Source organism: Triticum dicoccoides, chromosome 6B, assembly GCF_002162155.2.
Source record: "Triticum dicoccoides isolate Atlit2015 ecotype Zavitan chromosome 6B, WEW_v2.0, whole genome shotgun sequence".
Taxonomy (NCBI): Eukaryota; Viridiplantae; Streptophyta; class Magnoliopsida; order Poales; family Poaceae; genus Triticum; species Triticum dicoccoides.
In genome coordinates this window covers 568,779,018-568,791,158 of record NC_041391.1, presented here as the reverse complement: position 1 = coordinate 568,791,158, position 12,141 = coordinate 568,779,018, and positions in this window count along the sequence as shown.

Below are 12,141 nucleotides of genomic sequence, written 5' to 3'. Positions count from 1 at the left end.
TCCTTCACCACAAGCATCAATTACTTCTAAACAGTCCGATTCCGTCACAATATGTTGGAAGCCTAAAGAAGACGCCAAAGGTAATCCTTCTTTCGTGCCAATGACTCCATCATCAGCGACTAAGCATAGGGGACAAATGAACATGATGCGGCAATAAAATTCCATACCTGTCTTGTCAGGACCCCGACTCAAAGTCACATCGATCTAGCTTGTAACACCTCATATCACTTTGCGGCCTCACGCACGGTATCCCCACGGGTGTTGCCTTACCTTTTCCCGGGACCGTTTGCGCCTTTTGGCTCATGTATATGATAGTGCCGCTAGCATCCATATGATAAGGAGCCCGGGCTGACATGACTAGTTGTAAACCCAAAGTGGCGCAGACTTACAGGACAGGCATCCATGACCCAGCTTCGAACGTGTCGGTCATCAGCATGTGGGTCCGGGCTGTAGCACTGGGCTAGCAGGACTCCGGTAAACCGGGCTGTAGCGGGCTAACAGGACTCCGGTACTCAATGCGTGACATTTCCCCGAAGGGACAGACACAGGAACGAAGAAGGACACATGCCGGCCAGCCTAAGTGTTCCAGAGCAGTAGCAAGCTACCATGGCTCGGCGGTAACACTAGGAGACATTTCCCGGTAAGAGAGGCTACCAAAGATAAACAACTAGATAGTCAGATCCCACACATACCAAGCATTTCAATATCATACACACAATATGCTCGATATGTGCAAATACAACATGGCATCACAACATAACTCTATGACACAGGTACTTTATTTAAGGCTCAGAGAGCCATACATAACATACACATAGGTACGGGTCACACGACCCAGCATTCAAGTCATACAGTCATACAAACCAGCAGCAGAAGGAACTTGTCTGAGTACAGACAACTAGCAAAATAAAAGAGGCTTGGAAAACCTAGCTATACTACGTGGTCCTTCACAAGCTCAGGATCACCACCTGGGCCTTAGCCTACTCATTGATGTCAACGTCTACAAAGAACCCATCAGAAGGGGTTGCAGCGTCTTCTGTAAAAATGTAAATTATAGCAACATGAGTACAAAGATACTCAGCAAGACTTACATCAGATCCTACATACATGCACATTATCAAGAAGGGTTGGTGGAGTTATTGCAGCAAGCCAGCTTTGACTCTTGGCTAGACTATCCTACGAGACTCCAACTTGAAATGGTTTTGCGTACACGAGTCCACTACTCACCACTTCAATACACCACCGAGGATCCACCTCCGTCTTCCTACGGAAGAGCCATCCTCGGCACTCACCCTTATCTTGAGGCTTTTAGTAGTTTCCATTTACTTGTCTATGAACTGTATAGGCAACCAAGTAGTCCTTTACCGCGGACGCGGCTATTCGAATAGATCATGATAACCCTGCAGGGGTGTACTTCTTCATACATGTTTCCACCACTTAGCGTCTGCACACGACATGTGCTCGGCAGACTTCAAGCGAAAGCCGACGTGGGTGTAGACCACGACCTACCTAAACACCTAAGTCTCTAGTCTAGGTTTATCGCCTATCCAGGTTCCATCCGCAGGGAGTCCGGCCGAGGTTTCCCATACGGCCCTGAACGATGTGAACAGGGTTCCCGAGATACCTAACGGGTATTCGGTACACCGTGCCACGTACCTACCGCATCACAGCCCACCCCTACGGTCAGCGCTGTCCACGGCCTCCAGTAGGCTACAAACACCAGAAACTACTTGCAACTCCTGGACAGAGAACTAGGGTGGATAAGAAGTCGAGCGGGGTCATATTTCAGGGCCCAATGCATGGTAGTAGCTGTATCTTAAATCACACATACAGATCTCAGTGCTTAAGGTCGGTTTCAATGAAACAACCCACCATGTACTCCTACATGGCCTCTCATCGATACCTTTACCAAATCGTGTTTACCACACCATTCTCATTGCCGACATAATCATTTCACTCTAGCCCATCACCCAGATGAACCAGACCTGACACGACTCTAAGCATAGCAGGCATAGCAAGGTAGGAACAACACATACATATGGCTCAATCAACTCCTACACATGCTAGTGGGTTTCATCTAGTTACTATGGCAATGACAGGTCATGCAGAGGAAATGGGTTCAACTACCGTAGCACACAGCAGTTTGAAACGCGTTGTCTTAATGCAATAAAAGAGAGCAGGAGCGAGAACATGGGATTGTATCGATATGATCAAATGGTTGGTTGCTTGCCTGATGGTTCGATGCACTGATACGGTTCTTCGTTAGGGTAATCACGGTACTCCTCGGAGGCAGAACCTGCCGCAAAGAACACCGATACACAACCGTCACCAAACAATGTGCAACAATATGATGCATGCATGAAACATGGCAATATGAGTGTGTTGGGCTAATGCAACTAGGACCAGAGGGGTTTGAACCAATTTGAATCAAAGATTCAAATTCCAAACTCAAACATGGCCCTTTAAAGTGTTTTTCCTTGTTCTGCATTAAACATCAGGTTAACTTGTTTAATCATGCATGAAAATAGTACAGATGGATAGATTGGATTTTTCTGATCATTTTTCATATATAATTTGTCTGATTTGGAGTTACAGAATAAAAGTTATGAATTTTTGAAGTTTAAACTATATTCTGGAATTTCCTATATTAGATTAATTCCAGAAAATCAATTATTGCGTCAGCCTGACGTCAGCAGGTCAACGGGACACGTCCGGGTCAAACCTGACAGTGGGTCCCGTGTGTCAGTGTGATTAGATTAGTTGAAGTTTAATTAAAACTAAACCTGTTTAATTAACAGGGCTGGGCCCCACCTGTCATAGACTCAGGGGAGTCAACCAGGGCCCACCCGTGGTCAAACCCGGGTCGGCTGCACCGGCGTTTAGCCGCCGGCGAGCCCGACGCGGCGGCGGAAGTGGTTTTGGCCGTTTCGGCCACCAAATGGGTCGCGGAGACCACCGTAGAGGAGCTGAGGTCGAGCCGCAGCTCTTGGTGGAGTCCGTTGGGGTCAGGGTGGCCGGAGTTGGCGCCGGCGACGACTTTGGCGGCCACCGGAGTTCGGCCAAAGTCGAACTTGTCGCTAGGGGGATCGGTGAGGTGCAGGGAGTAGCTAGTTAGGTGCTACGTGACGCGGTGAGCATGATGGACACCGTGGAGTGGCCGGAGGATGACCGGGAGCACGTCGGCGACGAGCTCCACGGCGGTGGGTGCGGTTGAGCTCCGGGAGGTCGCTACACGTCTCGGGAGCAAGAACGGAAGGGAGGGGAAGATGGCTAAGCTCACAGTGAGTGCAACGAAGCCCTTGGTGCGGCCGGGGATGGACCGGAGCAACGACGGCGTTGAAGGGGATCTCCGGCGACGGCGGACTCGGGCGAGGTCGGTGCGGTGGACTCGGGCGTTGCGAGCGCTCGGGGCTCGGCTTGCTCGATGAAGTGGACAGCGGCGGAGCTCCTGGACACGACGAGAGGACGCACGGGCGGCGGGGAGCACGGCTACGACGTAGGCACGGCGGTGGTGGCGTCGGTCATGGCGGGGGAGCGCGAGGGGGAGGAGCTGGAGAGGAGAGGGGGTGTCTGGGGGGTTCGGGGGAGAGAGGGAGGGCGATCCACGACGTCACCGGGTGAGGGGAGCGGCGAGGCGGCGAGCAGGTGCGTGGCGCGCGCTGCGGTCGCCGTCGGGCACCTGCCTGCCTGCCTGGCCGGCAAGCAGCTCGCTGGAGCGGCGCTGGGCTGGGCCGGCAGGTGGGCCGGGTGCTGGCGCCAGGTAAGCTTTTTCCATTTTTCTCTGTTTTCTGTTTTTTTAATACTTCTGCAACTTTGTTGATTTATTAAAAATACTTAGGCAACTCCTAAAATCACCAAACTACTCCTGGTCCATAGTTGGATTATTTCCAACATGAAACATTTTAGTTTGGGGATATTTGAGCATTTAAATATTTTATATAATTTTAAATGCCCAAATTCAAATATTTATGATTTAATTCACAAACCCTAAGATGGCCTAGGAAAATGTGCATCACTTTTGGCAGAGGTTCTGATCCAAGACAAAAAATGATGGGCATTTTAGAAGGGCATTTCAGGTTCATTGAAAAAGTTTTTAGTAAACCCTAGTTGGTTTCAGAGGGGGCTGGGGGTTCTGTCATCCCCATTTCAGGTTTCTGATGCAAAAATAAACATGATGCAACACTCTAATGCATGACTAGCTAGGGTGTGACAACTCACCCCCACTCAAAAGAATCTCGTCCCGAGATTTAGGTTCCTCCGGAAAGAGGGCGGGATACTCGAGTCGAAGACGATCCTCCCTTTCCCAAGTTGCTTCATCCTCAGAATGGTGCGACCATTGAACTTTGAGATACTTGATATTATGACGCCGAGTGGTACGCTCGGCCTGATCGAGGATACGAGTGGGGTACTCTCGATACGTAAGATTATCTTGGAGATCAAGCGTTTCGTGGTCCACTCCACGGATAGGATCCGAGAAGCAACGCCTGAGTTGAGAAACGTGGAAGACATCGTGGACTCTGGAGAGATGCGGAGGTAGTTCCAACTGGTAGGCAACTTCTCCTCGTTTGGCGAGAATGCGAAAAGGTCCAATGTAACGAGGAGCCAATTTGCCTTTGATACCGAAACGATGGGTTCCCTTCAGAGGGGTAACCCGAAGGTAAGCCTTCTCGTCAATCTCGAAAGTCATAGCCTTATGTTTTCGGTCATATTGACTCTTCTGACGGGATTGGGCTGTTTTCAACTTTTCACGAACGATGCGAACTTGCTCTTCTGCTTCCTGAATCATATCCGGGCCAAAGAATTGTCTTTCCCCGGTCTCTGACCAGTTAAGGGGTGTTCGACACCGTCGTCCATAGAGAACTTCAAAAGGGGCTTTACCCAAGCTAGATTGATAGCTGTTGTTGTAAGAAAATTCGGCAAATGGAAGGCATTTCTCCCACTCCATTCCGAAAGAGATAACAGAGGCTCGAAGCATGTCTTCTAGAATCTGGTTGACGCGTTCTACTTGACCACTCGATTGAGGGTGAAAAGTGGTGCTAAAGGAAAGGCGGGTTCCCATAGCATTTTGGAAACTTTCCCAAAATCGAGAGGTGAAAAGACTTCCTCGATCCGAGTTAATTTCCAAAGGAACACCATGAAGAGACACTATTCGGGAGATGTATAAGTCTGCCAGCTGACTAGCGGTTATACTCTCACGAACAGGTAAGAAATGGGCCACTTTGGAAAGACGATCGACAACGACAAAGATAGCATTATTCCCTCTCTTGGTCCTGAGAAAACCGGTAATGAAATCCATACCAATTTTATCCCATTTCCATTCAGGAATAGCTAGGGGTTGAAGGGTGCCAGCAGGCCGTTGATGCTCTGCTTTTACACGACGACAGACGTCGCAATTAGCAATATACTGAGCAATTTCTCTCTTCATCCTAGTCCACCAGAACCTCTGGCGTAGGTCCTGATACATCTTGGTACTACCGGGATGAATGGTGAGAGGAGATTCATGAGCCTCCTTAAGGATCAACTGCCGTAGATGCTGATTCTTGGGAACCACTAAACGGTTCTCAAAGTACACAACACCATGATCATTTGTGGAGAAACAACTAGCACCTCCGCTAGCAATGTTCTCCTTGATCTTAGCTATTCCCTTATCTCGCTTCTGGGCAGCGATGATTTGATCCGTAAGAGTAGGTTTCGCCACCAAGGTGGAAAGAAATCCTTGAGGAACAATGTGAAGGTTAAGCTTCCGAAATTCCTCATGGAGAAGCGGTTGACTTTGTTGTAACATCAGGTTGTTACAATAAGATTTACGACTTAGCGCATCAGCCATGACGTTGGCTTTCCCTGGGGTGTAAGTTATTCCTAAGTCGAAATCTGTGATCAACTCGACCCAACGTCTTTGCCTGAGATTCAAATCCGGTTGGGTGAAGATGTACTTCAGACTTTGTTGATCAGTGAATATTTCGCAACGATTACCGAGGAGGTAATGTCGCCAGGTTTTAAGTGCATAGACTACAGCTGCAAGCTCTAGATCATGAGTAGGATAATTCTCCTCATGTGGGTGCAATTGCCGTGAGGCGTAAGCAATTACATGTCGATCTTGCATGAGAATACAGCCTAGTCCTTGTCGCGAGGCGTCGCAGTAGATAACAAAGTCCTTAGAGAAGTCTGGCGGTACCAGAACGGGAGCAGAAGTCAGGCGTCTTTTCAGTTCCTGAAAGCTGTGCTCACATTGTGGAGTCCACTCGAACTTTTTATCTTTCTTGAGGAGTTCGGTTAGGGGTTTAGCAACTTTGGAGAAATTTTCGACAAAGCGACGGCAATAGCTCGCTAAGCCCAGAAAACTCCGAACTTGCTTGACCGATTCAGGTGGAGTCCAATTAAGGACGGCTTGAACTCGCTCAGGGTTAACAGCAATACCTTTACCAGATATTACATGACCCAGATAGGTCACTTCTGACAACCAAAATTCACATTTAGAGAATTTGGCATAAAGACGATGCTCTCGAAGTTTCTTCAACACTAGCCTTAGATGTTCGGCATGTTCTTCCTCGTTCTTGGAGTAGATGAGTATGTCATCGAGGTAAACCACGACGAATTTATCCAAATACTCCATGAAGATTGAGTTCATCAACCGAGAAAAGGTGGCTGGAGCGTTGGTTAAACCGAAGGACATGACGGTGTACTCGTATTGGCCATAACGAGTAACAAAGGCCGTTTTAGGAATGTCCCCGTTCCTGATTTTGATTTGATGGTAACCCAACCTCAAATCCATTTTGGAGAAGACTGAGGAACCAGCAAGCTGATCATACAGGTCGTTGATCCTGGGGAGCGGATATTTGTTCTTGATTGTGACCAAATTGACAGGTCGATAATCTACAACCATCCGGTCCGTACCATCCTTCTTCTTGACGAAGAGGACGGGGCAAGCCCACGGAGATGAACTAGGTCGGATGAAACCCTTTTTCAAGGACTCATCGAGTTGTTTCTTAAGCTCGGCTAGTTCTAGTGGTGCCATCTTATAGGGTCTTCTAGCAATCGGGACGGTTCCTGAAATGAGGTCTATTACGAACTCAACATCCCTGTCGGGTGGAACACCTGGCAATTCCTCTGGGAAGACATCCGGGAAGTCACGGACTACCGGAACGTCCTCAAGGTCTGGCAAAGGGCTGGCGTTAAGAGAGTATAACTGTCGCTTGGCTATTCGGGTCAAGACATTGACTATCTTCCCCGAAGGATGGGTAAGTTGAACAGTCCTAGAGAAGCAATCAATTTGGGCATGATGAACTGACATCCAGTCCATACCCAGAATGATATTAATATCTGAAGATTTGAGGGCTATCAAAGATGCGAGGAAAACAAGTCTGTCGACTTGGATTTCATTTCCATGGCTTACTCTAGAGGTTTGCCATTTGGATCCCGGAGTTTGAATTACCATAGAGGTTGGCATGTCACAGAATGCGATGTTATGCAAACGAGCATAATTTTCGGATATAAAAGAATGAGAGGCTCCTGTATCGAAAAGAACAGATGCCGGGTGGCAATTAACAAGAAGCGTACCAAGAACGACGTTGGGATCCTCTTGAGCTTCCTCGGCAGATATACAGTTGACATGGCCACGTGCAGCGGTGGCCGGCTTGGCGTGGAACACTTTCCCTGTCGGCTTGCCACGGCCAACAGCTTTAGCAGATTGGTTGGGGTTGGTCTGGGGACACTCACGCATATAGTGGCCAGATTCCCCACACTTGAAACAAGTCACGGAACTGGTACGTGGAGGAGCACTGTTGGTTGGACCACCATAGGGCTTGGCTGGTGCAGACTGTTGAACGGGGCGAGGCGCCTGGAAGGATGGCCTCGGTGTGAACCTGGGTGGCAGGGCAGTGTTGGGCACCCACACGCGGCGTTTCTGAGGACCAGCACCGGGTGAGGAACCCACGTCACGGCCATGCTTGCGTGTTGCGTCATAATCAGTCTGACCAGTCTCATCACTGATGGCCTTGTTAACAAGCTTCTGAAAAGATGTGCACTCATGCAGACGGAGGTCGCGGCGAAGCTCAGGACTAAGCCCCTTACGGAACCTTGCTTGCTTCTTGGCATCGGTAGAAACTTCCTCAGTGGCATATCGTGCGAGGTTACCGAACTCCCTGCTGTAAGCATCCACAGAGAGTCGGCCTTGGGTGAAATTGCAAAATTCCTCACGTTTACGGTCCATGAGACCCTCCGGAATGTGATGTTCACGGAAAGCCTCGCTGAATTCAGCCCAAGTAGTGACATGGCCCGCTGGGCGCATAGCTCCATAATTCTCCCACCATAGACTGGCGGGGCCTTCAAGATGATATGCAGCAAAGGTGACCTTGTCAGCCTCAGCTACTAGCGCAGAACGCAGTTTGTGAGAGATACTGCGAAGCCAGTCATCAGCGTCGAGAGGCTCGACGGAGTGGTGGAACGTGGGTGGATGTAACTTGATGAAATCACTGAGTGACACCACGTTAATCCTCTGATGGTGTGTTGTGTTCTGTTCAATACGCTCCAACAAACGGTTGGTCTCCCGTTTATTTCTCTCAGCTTCCATCATAACCTCGGCTAGGGAAGGAGGATGAGGCAGATTTGCATTCCTGACTTCACTGCCTTCGGCCTGCTCTTGAGGAGCAGGGTTAGTGCGCGTGTTGACCATCCTAGGTAAACAAGACAATGATTTAGTCAGAATGATAAGATTCCGACATAGGATACAGAATGTAAGGAATAACTCGGAATGCAAGATGATCATCCGTATGACATGGTAGATACAGAAACTGCTTCTTTATTCCATCGTCATACACACCATACAAGGTTTAGTACAAAACCAAACAAGGTACTATTACGGTGAAAGGAAGATTACATCACATCGGAGGCATCCCAGGCTCCTATACATTATTTTTCTACACCTCCGGAAGCGGTACAAACTAGGTCATATCCCACGAGTCACGCAGGACGATAGACGACACAGCTAGTACAAACTAGTGATACCACCACTAACTCAGACCGATCCGTAGTAGTCCTCGTAGAAATTACCTCCATAGCCTGGAAGCTCAACATGATCATCCGGGAACAGACGATCTCGCGGAGCTTGTGGACCATAGGGGCTAGGATGGGGTCTTGGACCAACAGACGGTGGCCTGCGGGGACCGCGAGGTGGGGTGATGCCTCCTACATCACGCCAACCCATCACGTCTGGCAGAGCAGATCTCACAGGATAGAGATCGCGCATATCCGAATATCCAGCTTGCACCGCCGGTGCAAACCGAGTCAACGTGGCCCAATGGTCAGCACGGGTATTAAAAAGCTCTAGCCTCAAGGCCCGATTTTCACGGTCCTTATCCTCGAGCATCTCAGCAGTGGTGCGAGTCCGTGAATCCTCCTGAGTGGGGTCAGCATAAATAGCCTGGAGATACCCTTGTGCTCCCGGAAGTGATCCTGGCATATACCGGAAATCAGAGTCCCGAAATAGGCCAGACCTGACTCGCATGATGGTCATCATAGAGTAGGCGGCATCCTGCACAGCCATCTCAATAGTAACCCCGAGTCCATAGGAGCAGTGAAGGGGCTCGGTGGATTCAGGATAAGATGGAAATATCCTGACAGTGCAGAGATACTGACTTTGATTAAAGTCTCGGAATTGCTCTTCGACCGTGTACTCAGGATACCAACGGTATCTAGCCTCAGTCATTACCCTGACCAACATGGCGGTATGGCCGGGTACATCTAGGCATCGAGTCAGGCGAACCACTTGATTGAGGTCGCGAGTGGCCATCTGAAAGCACAACCATAATGCAAAGGCATTAGAATTTTTAGCAAAATTTCGGCAGCATAACAGCTGTAAATGCTCAAGAAGGATTTTGAGACATTTGACAAAGGATTTCATACACACTCAACATCATCATATTAAGTTCTGAGTCCATCCTAGCAACATGATGTGGTAGTAGAACTGTGCTAGGCTTGTATCCATCAAACCTATAAGGTACTACTGATTAGTAACACGTGATCCTGATAGAGAGAATAGATCCTAATTCCTTAACCCCCGGTGGAAGAATAGACTGACTCAGATCAGAATGTCATAAGATAAAGGAGTAAAAAGAGCCTTACGTTCCAACCCACAAACAATTCCCCTACATATAACTAAAGAATTTCTAGACTCGACATCGATCAGTTTGGCTTGGAGAACCTACAGGCAGTCCGGCTCTGATGCCAACACTGTCAGGACCCCGACTCAAAGTCACATCGATCTAGCTTGTAACACCTCATATCACTTTGCGGCCTCACGCACGGTATCCCCACGGGTGTTGCCTTACCTTTTCCCGGGACCGTTTGCGCCTTTTGGCTCACGTATATGATAGTGTCGCTAGCATCCATATGATAAGGAGCCCGGGCTGACATGACTAGTTGTAAACCCAAAGTGGCGCAGACTTACAGGGACAGGCATCCATGACCCAGCTTCGAACGTGTCGGTCATCAGCATGTGGGTCCGGGCTGTAGCACTGGGCTAGCAGGACTCCGGTAAACCGGGCTGTAGCGGGCTAACAGGACTCCGGTACTCAATGCGTGACATTTCCCCGAAGGGACAGACACAGGAACGAAGAAGGACACATGCCGACCAGCCTAAGTGTTCCAGAGCAGTAGCAAGCTACCATGGCTCGGCGGTAACACTAGGAGACATTTCCCGGTAAGAGAGGCTACCAAAGATAAACAACTAGATAGTCAGATCCCACACATACCAAGCATTTCAATATCATACACACAATATGCTCGATATGTGCAAATACAACATGGCATCACAACATGACTCTATGACACAGGTACTTTATTTAAGGCTCAGAGAGCCATACATAACATACACATAGGTACGGGTCACACGACCCAGCATTCAAGTCATACAGTCATACAAACCAGCAGCGGAAGGAACTTGTCTGAGTACAGACAACTAGCAAAATAAAAGAGGCTTGGAAAACCTAGCTATACTACATGGTCCTTCACAAGCTCAGGATCACCACCTGGGCCTTAGCCTACTCATTGATGTCAACGTCTACGAAGAACCCATCAGAAGGGGTTGCAGCGTTTTCTGTAAAAATGTAAATTATAGCAACATGAGTACAAAGGTACTCAACAAGACTTACATCAGATCCTACATACATGCACATTATCAAGAAGGGCTGGTGGAGTTATTGCAGCAAGCCAGCTTTGACTCTTGGCTAGACTATCCTACGAGACTCCAACTTGAAATGGTTTTGCGTACACGAGTCCACTACTCACCACTTCAATACACCACCGAGGATCCACCTCCGTCTTCCTACGGAAGAGCCATCCTCGGCACTCACCCTTATCTTGAGGCTTTTAGTAGTTTCCATTTACTTGTCTATGAACTGTATAGGCAACCAAGTAGTCCTTTACCGCGGACGCGGCTATTCGAATAGATCATGATAACCCTGCAGGGGTGTACTTCTTCATACATGTTTCCACCACTTAGCGTCTGCACACGACATGTGCTCGGCAGACTTCAAGCGAAAGCCGACGTGGGTGTAGACCACGACCTACCTAAACACCTAAGTCTCTAGTCCAGGTTTATCGCCTATCCAGGTTCCATCCGCAGGGAGTCCGGCCGAGGTTTCCCATACGGCCCCGAACGATGTGAACAGGGTCCCGAGATACCTAATGGGTATTCGGTACACCGTGCCACGTACCTACCGCATCACAGCCCACCCCTACGGTCAGCGCTGTCCACGGCCTCCAGTAGGCTACAAACACCAGAAACTACTTGCAACTCCTGGACAGAGAACTAGGGTGGATAAGAAGTCGAGCGGGGTCATATTTCAGGGCCCAATGCATGGTAGTAGCTGTATCTTAAATCACACATACAGATCTCAGTGCTTAAGGTCGGTTTCAATGAAACAACCCACCATGTACTCCTACATGGCCTCTCATCGATACCTTTACCAAATCGTGTTTACCACACCATTCTCATTGCCGACATAATCATTTCACTCTAGCCCATCACCCAGATGAACCAGACCTGACACGACTCTAAGCATAGCAGGCATAGCAAGGTAGGAACAACACATACATATGGCTCAATCAACTCCTACACATGCTAGTGGGTTTCATCTAGTTACT